At 35.7% G+C, this 17,189-nt stretch overlaps 1 protein-coding gene across 3 annotated transcripts in view; it reads left to right on the top strand.

Moving 5' to 3' along the window:
- The window catches only part of CDIN1 (CDAN1 interacting nuclease 1), a 212,536-nt gene that overhangs the window by 130,938 nt on the left and 64,409 nt on the right, over positions 1-17,189 (top strand). The gene's annotated exons all lie outside the window — the stretch shown is intronic.

Below are 17,189 nucleotides of genomic sequence, written 5' to 3'. Positions count from 1 at the left end.
GAATAGAAGAGTGACATGATCAGGCCACTGTAGGATAGATATTCTGGTAGCAATGCTCAGGGTGGACAGAAGCAAGAAGTTGGGAAGAGGAGCACAATTGCTATTCCAGTCATCCATATTGAAACACTCTATTAATTCCCAAATTATAATGGTGGCAGTGGAAATGGAAGGAGACTGTGTAGACTTACAGAGATAAGAAAGAATTTGGCAAGTAACTAAATGTTGTTGTATTGGGCGGTGCGGAACAGAGATAACTTTGAGGTTTTGATATTGGCCATGGGGAGAGCAATGCTGCTCTTAAGGAACTGAGAGTGGAAAATAACCTAGATTAGTGATTACTTCAGTTGCCATGATTAGAAATGTCCAGAGTCAACTGGGTTATGGGATGGGAGTCCAAGTGATGGATCAGAGATAGATTCATTTAGGGATATCTACAGTAGAAATAGGCAAAGTAGGTTTTCCCAGAAGGGGAGAGTAGAGAAACACCTAGTTTTATGGAAAGGGAGAGAAAGAAGACAACTGTGTTATAATGACATCTATAATGAAGCCTAGAGAATTGATTAACAAGTATTACTCTTACAGTGAATATAATTATTTCTAAATTTACTGACTCTCAACCTTCATCTCTCACATTTAAACATTTATAAAGTAATTTTAGTCTAGTTGCATTGAATCTGATTATTTGGAGTATTGATAGTTAACGTCAGTTTCCATCATGAGTTATATGGGTTGAGAAAGTTGTACCAAAATGTAAGAACCCGGGGCTTTTAACAATCACACTTGAAAGAAACCTCGGGAGTTGCATTTGTCAAGCAGCTAGGAAAACCATTCATGCATTCCCCACGTCCAAAGCTCCACAGGCAGCCCAAACATGAAGAACTGAAAGGTCATTCTTCTTCCTGTGGTGTGATGGTTTGTTGACATATTTTGACACACCAGTACAATGCTGAAAGGATCTGACCTTCCTGCAATACTGAGGGACTCAGGTCTGGACAGAGTACCTGACACTCATTGCGTTGCTCTCTTTGCCTTTCTCCTCCTCCACAGATAAACTTACTCCTCAAACATGAAATGCTGCCTTCCCTATAGAAATACTACAAACTTTAAATGAACATAAGTGATTGCTTTTTAAATTTCTCGAGCTTTGTTTTTCCAGTTACCATCAAGCTGAAATCTTTACTTAGACCGATTCATGCTTTTAATTCAAATGAATTTGTTGGGAATGGAGATTGTTAATGCTTGAAAGACTGAAACTAAACAAATTAGGAGGTTTCTGTGCTGTTATATGTTTTGCAGTCTTCACCTTTGTGATAGAAACCAATTTATTGGCGTTCACATGTTTGAGGATTACCTCTACAGTGCAAAATTAATGTACATACAGGTAAATCTTAGGTAGCTTTTGAAGTAGTTGCCTCAGAGGTATATCATGTGTTAAGAGGTTGAAGAGTTAGGTGGAAACCAGAGAGCTGTCAAGAGAATTTTCTGTCATGTATAAAGGCATTCTATGTTAGGATTGTGTACTGTGAAAAGGAGCTTTGACTAGTTACCCATTTTATTTCTTAATGCAAAATCATGGTGATGTGGGGATGGAAAGAAAAATGTTTACCATTAATGAATTTCTAAAATATAAAAGTAATAAGCTAAGTACTTTTTAATCAGGAGCAGCTATTCAGAAAGATTTTCTTGCTGTCTCCACAGCTAGTAAATATAAAGTGGAATAATATTCTCTAAGCATTTAGATTGCACTTTGCAAAATATAAAAAGTTTTATGTATTTGTCATAATATGGGAAAAAGATTATTCAAGTATTTCAGTGATATTATTTCCAAATGTGATAACTGTCTGCCATATTCAGATACTTTTGTCCAAGATAAGTATTCTAGTGGCATGCCTAAAATTGAGACAGAAATTCTGAAGTACTTGTTTCAAACTATTACCTATCTTGCATAAACTTTGAACTTTCCAGTAGCACCCTGAGCATCATACATCTTTGTTGGAATTGTTTCCCTCTCTATTTTCTTCACCCTTTCAAAACCAGTCCCCAGTACTGACAAAGCACTTTCATCTCCTACCTAGGTTACCACCAGGCTTCAGCTCCAATTTCCTGATATTCCTCATTCAGGTTAGACTTCTAAGTTTGTGTGTTCTGAGAACTGACAGCCCTGATCCTAATCTGCCTGCCCAGGGCCCAGTCATACAGGCTCCACTGTGCCAAACTGTGGCCACCCCCCCCAACCCCCAGACCTTAACTTTCAGGATTTTATGTAATTTTCAGTTGACACCTGTATCTGACATTGCAGTTGTACTTCTCGTTGTAGAGTCTTTACATAGGAATAGTGAAAACCTTTTTCACTTAACTATTACATGGATTAATTTTACTTCACATTGACAGGTTTTCCTGCTGAAACTCAAGTGGTCAAATTCTCTTCTGTTTTCTCACCGTTCTCCATGAAACCTTGTGACCCCCGCATCCAGCACGCGGGTACACGCAGGTGTGCATGCACGTGCACACACACACACACACACGCACATTATTCTCACAAATTGCTTTGAATACACAGCAAATCTGTTTGAAATGACAGGGAAAGGGTTAAGTCCTGACAGTCTTTTTACTGGATTTATTAGTGACTTAATGTCCATACGCTTCTTTCCTTTAAATTCACCCCTAGGTACACAGGCATAAATTAACCCGATTGTTTCTATTATACCGTTTTACAAACATCTTTTCCTCAGAAAGTACACCACAAAGTTCTGTTGTTTTGCTAAGTTCCTGGCCTTCTTTTATAAATTCTTAGTAAAATTTCTTTCATTGTGGTGAGGAAAAAAAATATTCTATCAATTATTTTAAAAAGCAATAATTCATTATAGTTGATCATAAATGTCAGTAAGCAAAGACCCAGCTGAAGCATTTTGTCACTAATCATGCTGTTTTTCGTCTAATTAGTTAATTTACATTTTACAAATTAAGGGTAAAATTCAGACAGAAGATAACATCATAGCTTTAACTGACCTATATTTGTATCTGCCAAATTTAAGTTAATTAGAAATGTAGATGCTGTTTGTTTTATCTGTCAGAAAAGCTCATCTTTTTTTTCAAAAAAGAAAAAAAAGTAGACACACTTTTTTCCCCTCAGCATTTATCATCTAAATAATAGTCTTGCCAAGATGGCAGCCTCATAATAAACTCTTTTCAGTGGAGTGATGGGTAATGAAGCTTGCTTGTGAAGGCAGCGAAAAATGTTGTCTGGCCAAATGCATGAATATGATGGCTAGAGAATCAGTGGACTTTCTCAGTCATCAATCTTTTTAGTAGCCTCTTATACATCTGAATATTTTGATAGATGATCTAATAATTGAGTTATCTATCTTTCTAACTATCAGAGTTGCATAAAAATTATTCTCACATGCTACTGAATATTAAATGTATTAGGCATCCAGTAAATTTTTCATAAAAGGGCCAGAAGGTGAAAAATTTTTGTTATTCTATAAATACCTCTTAATATATTGAATGTTAAGCACTCTGAAATTTTCAACTCTTAATTCCCTCTGTGAGAAGCAGATATATACTTAAAAAGGAGGACATGCCCATTGTAAGTAGGACATATAGTAGTTACTATAGCTAATGAAAAGTAAACCCTGATAACATGGATGCAACTCAGTAGTGTAAAATGGAATGCCCTTGCTGGTCTAAAAAACTAGTGACACATTTGATGTGACACAAATTTTCCATACAAGAAGCACAGAGGGTGTGGGTGCAAAGAGACTATGTGATTTTGATGTTTCCCTCATCTGGGGAGGAAGATGATTCTACCAAAAAGGGAAACTTGCACATCAGCTGCCTGCCTAGCATTTTACCTAATGACACCAAGCTACCCAAGAATTCTTTTAATGCATAAGTAGTTCTTTCCCTCCATATGGCTTTATATTATGTTTTGTTTTATCATACACCACTCTGACTTTTAAAAGCTTATCAACAACAAGTGTGCTTCACTGGGATTGAAAAGCAGCAAGGAAAATTGGCAGGAAACAGATCACTTACAAAGTAGGCTTTCTCCACCGCCCACCACCCGCACTTCTTCAAGGTGACCTTGCAGTGATGACTTCCCAGTAACCAACATTAAAATAGTTCTGCCCTGGAAGAGCAGGCATTTGTTTGCAGGTCTGAAGGGTTACCAATCCTGTGCATCTTGAAAGGCACTCAAACGAGCAGGGCCTTGTAAATTGGATTTCTATTAGCCAGACCTGATGATAGCTCTTCATCAGTGGAATGGGAGAAAGTGCTATCAATAGCTCCAGCTCTAAATATCTTTGTTTTTTTTTAATGCCATACTTATTCTTGGTCTCTCTCATCCAAAATGGTGATGAATGCTTGAATCACCAGAATTATTTAATTATTAATTAATTTAATAAAACCTTAAAATCTAGACAACAGCTATTTTTAAATGCTTTTCAACCTGTAAAGCATTTGGAACAAAAATCAAAGACATAATGGTCAGAAACAAATATGGTAAAAATGTCTTAGACCTTGCTCTCCTTATAGTTCCCCACGTTGATTTCAGCTCACAGTTGTGCTATTTATAAAAGTTTGGGATGATAGACTTTCTTTCTCTTCATTTTCTGCATTGAAAATAATAATTGAGAAGGATAATACCAATTGTAGAAATCTCTCAATGGGTTACATCTGAGGAACTATTACTCTCTGGTAGTTTGATCTTTTCCTGGTTTTAAGAATTTTGCTTTTATAACTTGAGGTTGGATAAAAGCTGGTGTTTATTTTTTGTAAGAGCTATAGCTGGGAATTTTAAATTCTTAGATATCTATTTTAAATTATACATTTAAAACAATTTGAAATGACTGTATTGGGGAAGTTTCAGGGGAGGGAATAGTCTTTTCTTAATCAAAGTAGCAAACATCTGTGTTCTTTCTAGTCTGTCTTTTGATTAGCATGGCCTCATCCATCACTGGTCTTTGATATGAACACCAAGAAGTCACATCCTTTTGTTTTAAATGATAAATATGCCTTTGTCATGAATACTCATAGGCAACCCAGGATTTACATCTGAATTGTCAAAGTGTAACTGCCCAGCTCCTGTGATGAGTGACATTATTAGTGAAATAAAGAAGTTTTTAATTTGTCATGGATAGGCCTTAGACGCTGACATTATGAGACTATGTGGGTTGTGATGCTAGAAAAAGTTGTCCTTCCCCCACTATTTTTCTAAGATTTGTCATTTATCAACAAGAAGTAATCTGCCACAGGACGTTCTCTGTGAACATTTTCACTTCAGAGTCATTTAGGTTTTATTATTTAGGCTTGATAGCTCGTAGCTCTTATCAAAACTAATACTATGTGAAGTGGCAGGCTTCTGATGGTCAAACAATCAGTATTAAGATTTGTTCAGTCTGGCTGTTATTGCCAAAGACACTAATTTTTTTAACTTTAGCTTTATTACGAGGTTGGTGTCAATTATATTTTCCAAATAAGTTTCTTTGATAATCTTTGTCCAAACTCACACCTACTCAAATATATTTATATATGTGCTATTTATATAAATACACTGACAGACACATAATATCTACCTTTACATGTTGTGTTACTCATTAAAACCTTCAGGCTGTCAAGTTCAGCTGTTGTATTTGACTCTTCTACTAAGAAATTAGGACCATTAAAATTAAAAATATCATGAAGTCGATCTTCTCTCATCTGTAATGTAAAAGATTTCACCTTATGTATTTTTGCCTTATTTATTTCTACATTATTAATAGACAAATATTTTGATTAAAGTTTTGTCTTATGATAAGTGTTTAGAATGTTTCTTGTTGGTAATAAGTAGTTCGTTCTAATTTATATATAAAAGACATTCTATAAAGATTTGGTATATTAACAGAAACTTCAACAGAAATTGCATTACCTTTTATAAGCTTTGACTTCGTAATTTCAACACAACTAGTTTAAAAGCAGGTCCTCCTTAACTACTTTAAGAGAAGTTTTCATTTTTTCTTTTTCAACTGAATTCACTGATTGGTTAGATTATCCAAAGCAACCTTTAACTTAGAATGTTGGGATTTATAAGAGAGTTAAGCTGTATGTTTTAGTTTAATTCAATCTCCCTCCATAAAATTCACTTTAAAATGGTTCCATCAATTATAGCAGCCCCACTTAAACTGTGTTTTATTTGGGGTCATACTCCTCACCCCATAAATGCATTAATCTTAGGTTTTCTTTGTTTTATTGTGTCAAGACTGAAGTTTAGCAATTACTTTTCTAAAATATTTCTTGATTGCCAAATAAATAAAGTTTAAGGCAAAAAAAAATGTACTTGATTAGAAATTAACCATTATCATCTAGGGATTTTCCTTTTTTCTAATTTTTTTTTTTCTTTTTTCATTTCTTAGTATTTCTTAGGTCACCTGTTTCATGGAAAATGAAGTCTTATTCATGTTTGTTTCCCAACAGAAAACAATCCTTACCAACTCCAAAGCCCAACCCCTTACATTAATTGAGATTTTTATACTGTAATGTGTCTTGAGTTTTTGAGACCCTAAGGTTTTCACCCAACTTGAAGACAATGATGCCAGTGAGCTTCTGTCCAGAGTTAATCAGCTGCAGAATTTGTAAACTGCACATGTGTCAAAGTTGAAAATGTTAGCACTCTAATAGAAGCTTGAAAAGGTTAGATCTGATAAAAGCCGTCAGCAGTTAAAGGAAGTGATTTATGGGAATGTAATGACACAAAATGCCTCATTTATCACTCATATAGATGGGTTAAGGTTCCTGTGTCATACTTTTAAAAACTTGACCACTTCGAATTGTCAAAATAGGTACTTAATTGCCCTTCATCCTTTTCATTTTGAATTTATTTCATTTGAGTTTGGTAATTTTATCTACGATCACTTTACTTCCGTTGACTTCATATGGTTACGTTTAAAGTCATTCATATTTTGGATTTTCAAAAACTGTACATCACTGATCTTTTCAAAAACTGTACATCACTGGTCTTAGGCTTTCTGTTGCAAGGAAAGGCTAAGCCAACCTTATATATGTTAGTTTACATTTTTGTTTAACACGAATGCCATGGAGATATGTTAAAGTTTCATTTTGTCTTTTCTAACACTTGTAATTTTCATCAGCATTTTCTAATCCTCTAAATTTTCTATATATCTTTCCTTAAATAGTGCAACATGAATTTTTTAATTTTATTTATTTATTTATTTATTTATTTTAAGCAACATGAGGTTTTAAAAGAGCCATAAATTCATTTACCTCCTAGAAACTCAACTTAGTATTTAAGCTCCACACAAATTAAATTTAATGAAAACCTGCCTGTCTGGTTAAATGATCCTTTAAAAAAAAAAAAAAAAGATAAAAACAAAAATTAAGAGACATGCCAATTTGTATTTCTTCCTCAGATTAATTAAAATGCAATTCTCGATTATTTCTGTGTACATTCTAAGAAAAGTATTTATAAACTTGGAATTGCTAAATATCTGTTTGCTTATTTGATATCATTTAGTTTATGCATGAATACCTTAACACTATTAAATAAAAACTATTTTATAAATTGCCAATATATCAAAATAATCTTATAAAACACAAATTTTATAATGATTATTACAGTTTTAAACTCTTTAGTATGAAGGGTAAAACTGTTTAACGGCTTCTTGGAAATTTTTCAGATCATTAAATATGGCAGAAGTGTCTGGGAGTTTCCCCCTTTGCCCCTCTACGGCCAAAAAATAAATTGGAAAACTTTGACAGTCTCAGTTTGTCAGCCAAGTATTGCCCTTTCTTCAACAGGGACTTCCCAGGTTCAGTTTAAGAAGTCAGCGGAATTTCTTCAACAAGACAAATGCATGACAGTAAATGGGGAAGGGAGGGGCTGTCCTAGGAAGAGAAACTTAAAGACATCATAACCAAATGTCGTTGACCTTGTTGTACCTTGATTCCATCAAATGGACTAGAAAAATACATTTTTGAGACAGTCATTGAAGGTTGAGTATGGATTGGTGTGAATTCTGAACACCAAGAAATTACTGTTAATTTTGTTAGAGATGACAGAGTCATTGTGGTTATGTAAGAAAATGTCCATTTTTAAAAGAGATACATATGAGAATACGTAGGGGTGGAGTGACTTGGGGCCTAGGATTTCTCGTAAAATATGTCAGCAAAATAAATACATACGTTGAGACAGGGAAATTTAAAAGGGAGATATAGAATTTGCAAGATGGATATTTAGTAGGGGGGGTTCTCTACTTTTCATACATTTTAAAATTTTTGCAATCAAAACCAAAAATGTCAGGGAGATTGTTACATCAATCTTGTCCAAAAGTATTGCTTTTTAATATAAAATTATAATACCTTATATTTTCTAATATTTTCTTGATGCCAATCTTAATTTTAAAATCATAAGGTATAATCTAAAATGTTTTTTTTAATCTCCAAAATTTATCCCCCCCAAAATTATCTAACTGGCTAACATCAAATCCAGTTACAGTACTTTAAATCAGTAGCAAACCTGAAATCTTCTAAGATGGAAAAGGGCTAAGAAATTCTGCACATTTATTCAAAATATGACAGAAACCTATTAGCATACTTCTTTGTGCTCTGAAAAGTATGTACCTCCTAAATGGCATTGCAAATCTTTTTTTTGTTTAAATGTATAATTTCAGTCTTATATTTCTGACAAGAGAATTTTAAAACATAAATAAGTCTTATATTTTGATCTTTGTTTTTTATCATTGTTTAATAAAGCATCTTCTTGAGTTGCAGATATACTTTCCCAACTTAAATATTAAACAAAATGTATTTCTTTCTACATGCGTCTTCGTTCAGAAAAAAATGTGTACAATTTAATTAAAATCTTAATTCTTCTATGATTTAAAAAATCTGTCTGTATTTACTTGGCTATCTTTAGACATGTATGCAGTATTTTTATCTTTAAACAACAACAACAAAAACCCTGAAGATCTCAAACTCTTAAAATATACGTTGATTTGAAGAAAATGTATTCTTCATATGAATTTATTATTTACCCTATTTGTATTAAAGGATAGTTAACCAAATGTAGTTTTCTATTTTTGTAGATCATTTACATATATTAAGGCAACACAGGAAGCACCATTTCAATTTAACCTTACAGAGATTAATCATTTTATTTGAAGGAGTTTTGTTGTCATTTTTTCAAATCAGTGATTAGGAAAAATTCATATCATGTGTGTTTATATAATCATAGGAGTCAAAATTGTCTCAATCTATGAATCTTAATAGTTTGCTCTTGTAACAGCTATGAGGAAATGTATTAAAATGCCTTAATTACAGGGCAAGAAAAAGAGAAAGCACAGTCTTTTAGCATATGATCTTTCAGTTGTTCACTAAAGGATAAAGAAAGCATTCAAGCGTGGTTTCAAGAACTGTCAGCAATAAGAAAATGCAGGGTGCTTTGTAGAGCCTTAAAGACCTTTCTGGGATATAGATTTAATTAAAAAGTAAAATAGACTTTTAATTTTAAAGAAATTTTTTTAATGTTATAGAATTTCATAATGTTAATATATTAATAAGGGCATTATATTCTTATCCCAGTTGAGTCATCCATGAAGCTACTGTATTTGATTCACACAGTGGTGGATCTTATAAATATTTTTCTTTAGGTTTGATTTAAGAGTGAGAATTATATATATAATAATTTTTAAAGATGTTCTCTGATTCATATATGCTGATTCAGTCTAACCCGTACACTAGGAACATCTAGTAGTCTTCCTGCTACTGAGAGGTCCTTTTACCCACATTCAAGTGCAAAATGATCAGAAAAATTGATTTTTGCACTATCTTAACTAATTAACATGTTCATATATACACTGCTCCTTGTCGGCACAGCACCAATCCTGGTAGTCAGGTACAAGAATTTCAGAAACACTTTAACTTTCATATAAAAAACAAAACAAAACTCATTTGTTTTCCATTGAGTTCAGTCAAAAGGCCTAATTAACAGTACGTATACAAGTTGCATTAAACTAGAGAAGGTTAACCTGAGTATGTGATAAGTAGTTGTTTATAAATAACCCCAGCCTCTTCTTTCAGCGCTTGGCATCTGTCATAATTTGGGGAGCTAGTCTGCTCCCACCAAGAACCCACACATCAGTATTTACCGGCTACTTCCAGGCGCCAAATATATTCTTGTTTAAATTGTCTTCGTTTCAGGACACCTCATTTGGAGACAAATCAATTTCAGAAGAGTGGTGTTTTTTAAGTAATTACTCTTTATGTTGAGAAGCTGTTTTTGGACCAGTGTTGTTATTTTTCCAACTAGTCGATGACCAATGTATTCACTGTTCAACATTTAAAAAAAAAAAAGATTAATTTGGCAGTGTATTGAAAGACCTTATTAAAATCTCCAGTGCGTAGACTTCTATTTAAAATGATGCTATGGAACGATAGATATGCATAGTACAGGGACTGGTTTCCAGTTTAACTCACACAGAGATGTAGCCACTAAAAGTGTCTGCTCTGTGTTTCCATTAACTTGAGTTTCTCAGTTTGAATTATTATTCTACAGAAGATACCACAGACTACTTTGTTCTTAAATAGTCATGTAGTAGATTGAGTAGTACTTGAAGATTTGTTGCATTTTGACTGTAGGAAAAATAATGCCTCTGCGTGATAATGAGAATATGATTTGCATGTGCATTGTATAATTCACAATATACATATGCATTCATCATGTTATTCTTTGCAATATGATGAATTATGTCAATTTATTGCATATGTCTGCATGTACCTCATCTCTTAATTAAAGCATTAATCACTGAAATTACCAAAGATATGTAGTTTTACTGTATTTTTAAAATTTAATGTTGATCTTTGCATAGTAATATACATATTATTTCTAATTGGTAGGCTATACTAAGACATTTTAAGTAAGGATTTCCATGTTATGATTCTATCATATCAATTATTTTAAATATGCTTATCTTAATATACACTTAAAACATACTTTTTAATCATTTTTATATGAGATTAATTTCCTAAATCACTAAAATTACCAAAGACATACATATGTGCACATATATATGCATATCATATGATCAACATTAAAATTTAAAAGAGTATACATAGTCTTTCTGTACTTTTAAATTTTAAAGGTGATCTTTGCATAGTCATATGCATTATTTCTAATTGGTAGACTATGATAAGACATGTTAAGTGAACATTCCATGTTTTGCTCCTAGCAAATCAATTTTAAATATGTTATTTTAGTATATGTTTGCCACACCCTTTAACATTTGAGTTGTTGAATCATTGTTTCTTTCATTTGAGATTAATTATACTTGATGTTAATTTCCCAGCACCTAATATTAGTTCATTTATAAGTAATAACATTTGCTATTCATGTGATTGAATCCTTTAGAAATCCATACCTTCAGAACAGCATAACAAATTGTGAGGCTTTGAGGAAAAATTTGGTAAAAAATGGTAACACCTGGTCATGGAATTTAGTGGTTACGAAGGAGGCACAGGTTGCAGTATCCCTGCTCATTAATGCATTTAACATTCCTGAGAGAAAAATTTTACTCATTTAGCCCTAAACTATTCCTATAACATTCATCACTATCTTTCTTCTCAGACCCAAACCTTGCTTTATGCTTCTCTAGGAAGGCAGAAGCCTCCCTCACATGACTTCGTTAAGCCACCCCCGTCTCTCTCAGTTTTTGCTTATTCTCTCCCCTTGTGTCAGGTGAAGATGGTTCCTTATTACATTTCTTCTTTACCTCAGTTTTCCCTCTTCCTCAGAGTTGAGAGGTTTGTCCATGCTTTGAAAGTCATCCTTGGCTTATGCATTAGAGCCACTAACTTGTTTCCTTCTTCCTTCTGTTGCCCAGCATCTTGATATTCATACTGGTGGCCTCTGCATCAACACCTACTTAGTGCTGAAGAACTTGACATTCTCCCATGCTTTGTTTCAGAAATGTATCTGTGAATGTATCTATGAATGCTGCTTTGATGTAGCGTTGGTTATGCCTCCGCCCCTGCCCCTGCATCCTACACATCTTCCTAAACATTCAGTCATTCCCGGTTGAGAGGCTGAAGAACCTTAAGCTGACTCACCTGGACCTGGCACTGATTTTGTGCCTGGGATGCTGAGCTGTTTCAGAACCAGGAAAGCTTTAGTCTCCCACACTTCGTGCCCTCCTTGTTTTGTCTTTTTTTTTGCTGCACAATGCCACTAGATCCCTCTTCTAAGAGCACAACTTTGAGGTGACATTTCCCTCTGTGTGTTGTTTATCTCCATCTCACTCCACTCCATTGTGACCTGGGAGTCTGACCCATAAGGGCCACATCAGCAGACTCCTTTGCCCTCTGGCTTCCTGTTGGGTTCATTCAGGGAGAGGCACTGGCAGGAGATCCAAGGGTGCAAAGAAAGTGCCAAGAAGGTATTTGTTCTGCTTCTCTTTTGGGTCCCGCGATTGACTGCCTGTGACAACCAAGTCAATCCTGTCACTCGATCTTCCCCACCCAGCTCCTTTCTCGGCTCTGGGTGTCCCTTCCTTCTCTCTGACATTCAAACCTAGGGGCGGTAAGGGCTCTCTCCTGTTGATAGCCTGGAGGCATTGCACATCCAAACCTCCTTAGAATGTTCAGTGCTGTCCATTACCTATAAAGTGAAGTCAGGCTCCTCAGGCTGACCACTGCCTCTCCAGCCTTATCTGGAGATGTTACTCCACGTGCCGACATAATTCCAGTCAAACAACATACCTCACAATGCCCTTTTGCATGTCTTTGTTCTTGTGTGATCCAATGCCTGTATTCTCCCTGGTTTTGCCCATTATATCTGACTTGCCCTTCTTCTAAATTATTCAAATGAAGTGATTCACCTGGAGTCTGAAGCCAACAAGTATTGAATTTGAAGCTAAAGTTATGTTAAGAGCACTTGGAAAATGTTACTTTCCCCTGAACTTCAGACCCATATATCCACCTGGCTTTTCAACAGCTCTACTTGGATATATGTTAGATGTCTCAAACTCGACATGCCAAATCTGAATTCCAGATGCCCCTAAAAGTTTCCCCCAACCCAGTTAATGACAACTCTACCCTTCCATTTGCTTAGGCAAAATACCTTGGGATCATTCTTGTTTCTTTCTCTCACAGTTCACTTCTGATCTTTCTGGAAATCCTGTTGATTCTACCTCCAAAAATGTATCCAGAATCCAACCATTTTTCACTATCTCCACTGCTACCACTTGGTCCCAGTCACCGTCATCTCTTTCCTGGGTTGTTGAAATAACTTCTTAACTGGTCTCCTTGCTTCCATCCCCACCCTCCTAGAGTCTTTTCTAAGCATAGCATCCAGATCATCAAATATAAGTCAGATCATGTTAATCCTCTACTAAAAATCTTCCGGTGGTTCCCTCATGGACCCAGAATAAGAGCCAAAGTCCTTACATTGGCCTTTGCAGCCCCGCAGGGTTCCTTTGAGTCATTGCTATGATCTCACCTCCCACCACATTCCTCCCCACTCACTCTGCACCAGCCACTGTGGCCCCTTTGCTGTTCCTCAAACTTACCAGTTACATTTTTGCCTCAGGCCCTTTGCACTGAATGTGCCCTTTGCATGAAACACTTTCCCTAGACATATACATGGCTCAATGTCTAAAGTCAGATACAACATCACTTTCTCAGACCTACCCTGACCTCCCCAACAGGCACCATCTTCCTTCCTTCCTTCCTTTGTATTTCTCCATGGCCCTTTTCACCTTCTTACATGATTTATACTGCTCCTTATTTTATTTACTCCATTAGAGTTAAAGTTCTACAAGGGCAGGGTTTTGGGTCTGTTTTGTTTGCTGCTGTATCCTTAAGACTAGCACAGTTCCTGGCATATAACAAGCTGTTAATAAATATTTGTTGAATAAATGAATAGGTTTATTTTGAACAAGCATAATGTATTTTTTAAATGTAAATATCATGTATCAATGTTAATGGTGCAAATTGTCATAGTATCAGCATTTGATGTTCCCAAAGTTTCTGACACTTGGAAGAAACATTTCAAATCTAATGTTTTTGCAGCAGAAATGATCAGTCTTTCAATTCTGCAGTTACAAGAAAACAGGCTTTCCCCTCTCTTCATTGCTCTTGTCTTATTAGGAAATCCCCTGTAGTTTCTGAGAGAAATAATACCAACTTTTTAAGAAGAACTATTTGTATTGTTTTTATGCTATTAATAGGTTTGGAAACAATACTATTACTATTAATTTATCAAACCCTTTATGAGAAATGCACACTGTGACACACATTTTAACTCTTTGAAGCCGAGTATCAAGCTTCAAAATTAATTATGCGAATGTTCCAAATGTTAGCAAATCGAAAGCAAAGCAGAAGATGGCATCTTGGAACCAAGTGGAAATAAGTATGCATTCTCCTATTTCCATTTTGATTACTGAGGGTTATACAAAACTATTTTAATTAAATTTAAAAGATCCATAGTGTGGGCCAGCTCTGCACATATTACAGCCAACAGAAATTAAGAAATCAATATTTCAAATGAAATTATAATCATGCATTATTATTCTTTTTTATATTCTCTGAATATTCATCTAAAATGCTGTATTTACTATATAAATTCACATTACTTAGCAAAAATAATTTTGTTTTGTATGGGAAAAGGGCTTGCTTGGGTCAGAGTTTCATTGAATACTATATGCTGAAAATGTTCCTCAAAACAAAGGTTGGGTGGTCAAATGATTTTGGAAAATGTGGCTTACTACATTGAAATTTCAGAGGCTCTGAGAAGTTCTGTACGAAGGATACGTGTTTATCATTTTTTAGCCCTACATTGCTTAAACTTATTTGACCAAGGGTCACTTTTTGCATCTAATACTTCTTTCGCTTTGGAATGGCCTCTTGAGAACTCTTGTGTGGACTCCTGACAGGAGATGATAATCACATCAATGGTGGGATGTAAGGTGGGGTATAGGGAGCGAGCTACCATTTCTGAGCTATCGACAAGGAGATAAATAATACCTCCGCCTGGGCCTCCTAACTAACCAAACTTCTCATCGCTGAAAGGCCCAGATGGCATCCCCTTAGACCAGAGATTGCAAAGTGAAATGCTCCCAGGGGCCATGCAGACAACTTAAAGTGGGGACTGTGGTGAAGCTGAGAGCCAGCAGTGCTTCCTTGTGGGACGGCCACTGCTGAGTCTCAGCCCACTGTGGTCACGGAGATACGATGGGCCCAGGACGGCCAGATCTTCCAGTTCTTCAAACGGTATTGAAAATCCAGATTTTCATGTTTAGTCTCCTACATTTTCAATGGTGTTAACTAATTCCATGTTAAAAAAGACAAAACACTGGCAACCAAATAAAATACATTCCAGGGCCACCCCAGTGTGTGACCTCCGCCTTAAGAGGAACTGGTGTAGAAGCATAAAAAGACGAGGCATGGGGGAAACCTAGAATGCACTCCTCCTGCCGCATGCGTGGGCCCTTGTAGAAACAAGATAACTTTCAGTATTTTCGAGGCCAGAATATTTCCAACTAGGTAGAGTCTGAAAAGCCTTAAAGACTAATTTACTTCATTGCCCTCATCAAATAACTATGATAATAACTTAATATCTGTAAAGATGTTTTCACTTTACAGAGTACCAACGTTGAAAATAAAATGATAGTCTCTAGATGTGTTAGTTTGCTAGGACTGTCATAACAAAATACCACAGACTGGCTGGCTTAAACAACAGAAATTTATTTCTCACAGTTCTGGAGGCTAAAAGTCCAAGGTCAAGGTGTCAGTAAGGCTGATTCCTTCTGAGGGCCGTGAGGGAAAGATTTGTTCCAGGCCTCTCTCCTTGGCGTAGAGACGGCTGTATTCTCCCCGTCTTTACATCCTTTACCCTCTGTGTGTGTCTCTGTGTCCAAATTTCCTGCTCTTATGAGGACACCAGTCATACTAACCTAATTACCTCCGTAAAGGTGCTGCCTCCAAATAGGATCACATTCTGAGCTGTGGGGATGCGGAGGGCAGGACTTCAGCATCGTATGTTTTGTTTTTTGAGTACCTAAAAATTTGGTACTGGGTTTTTGTTTTTGTTTTTTTAACATCTTTATTGGAGTATAATTGCTTTACAATGGTGTGTTAAGTTTCTGCTCTAGAACAAAGTGAATCGGCTATATGTATACATATATCCCCATATCCCCTCCCTCTTGCGTCTCCCTCCCACCCTCCCTATCCCACCCCTCTAGGTGGTCACAAAACACGGAGCTGATCTCCCTGTGCTATGCGGCTGCTTCCCACTAGCTATCTATTTTACATTTGGTAGTGTATATATGTCCATGCCACTCTCTCACTTCGTCCCAGCTTACCCTTCCCCCTCCCCGTGTCCTCAAGTCCATTCTCTACGTCTGCGTCTTTATTCTTGTCCTGCCCCTAGGTTCTTCAGAACCTTCTTTTTTTTTTTTTTAAGATTCCATACATATGTGTTAGCATACGGTATTTGTTTTTCTCTTTCTGACTTACTTCACTCTGTATGGCAGACTTTAGGTCCATCCACCTCACTACAAATAACTCAATTTCGTTCCTTTTTATGGCTGAGTAATATTCCATTGTATATATGTGCCACATCTTCTTTATCCATTCATCTGTCGATGGACACTTAGGTTGCTTCTGTGTCCTGGCTATTGCAAATAGAGCTGCAATGAACATTGTGGTACATGACTCTTTTTGAATTATGGTTTTCTCAGAGTATATGCCCAGGAGTGGGATTGCTGGGTCGTATGGTAGTTCTATTTTTAGTTTTTTAAGGAACTTCCGTACTGTTCTCCATAGTGGCTATATCAATTTACATGCCCTTGGTACTGGGTTTTAACCATAAAATTTTATACTTAAGCCAGGGAAAGTTCTTTTTTGAATTGTGACGGAGGTAGTAGATAAAACCAAGTGTCCAAAGTTTTATATAACTTATGCAGGTACCTACAAAAAATATCATGTGTATGTGCGCTATGAGGAAAGGAATGGTTGAAACTATAGATCCATTTATTTGGACCACTATCAAGCACCTAAGTAGATATACAAGTTAGAATGTATACCTAATAAATATAAAATATACTATGAACTGAATAATATGATTTAAACTGAGATGTGAAAGCTTACCACTATTAACATTAAGCCGTGTTTTAATGCATAAATGTTCTTAGGATCTC

Source organism: Balaenoptera musculus, chromosome 2, assembly GCF_009873245.2.
Source record: "Balaenoptera musculus isolate JJ_BM4_2016_0621 chromosome 2, mBalMus1.pri.v3, whole genome shotgun sequence".
NCBI lineage: Eukaryota > Metazoa > Chordata > Mammalia > Artiodactyla > Balaenopteridae > Balaenoptera > Balaenoptera musculus.
The sequence above is the reverse complement of the archived record's forward strand: the minus strand, read 5'-3'. Positions and strand labels throughout refer to the sequence as shown.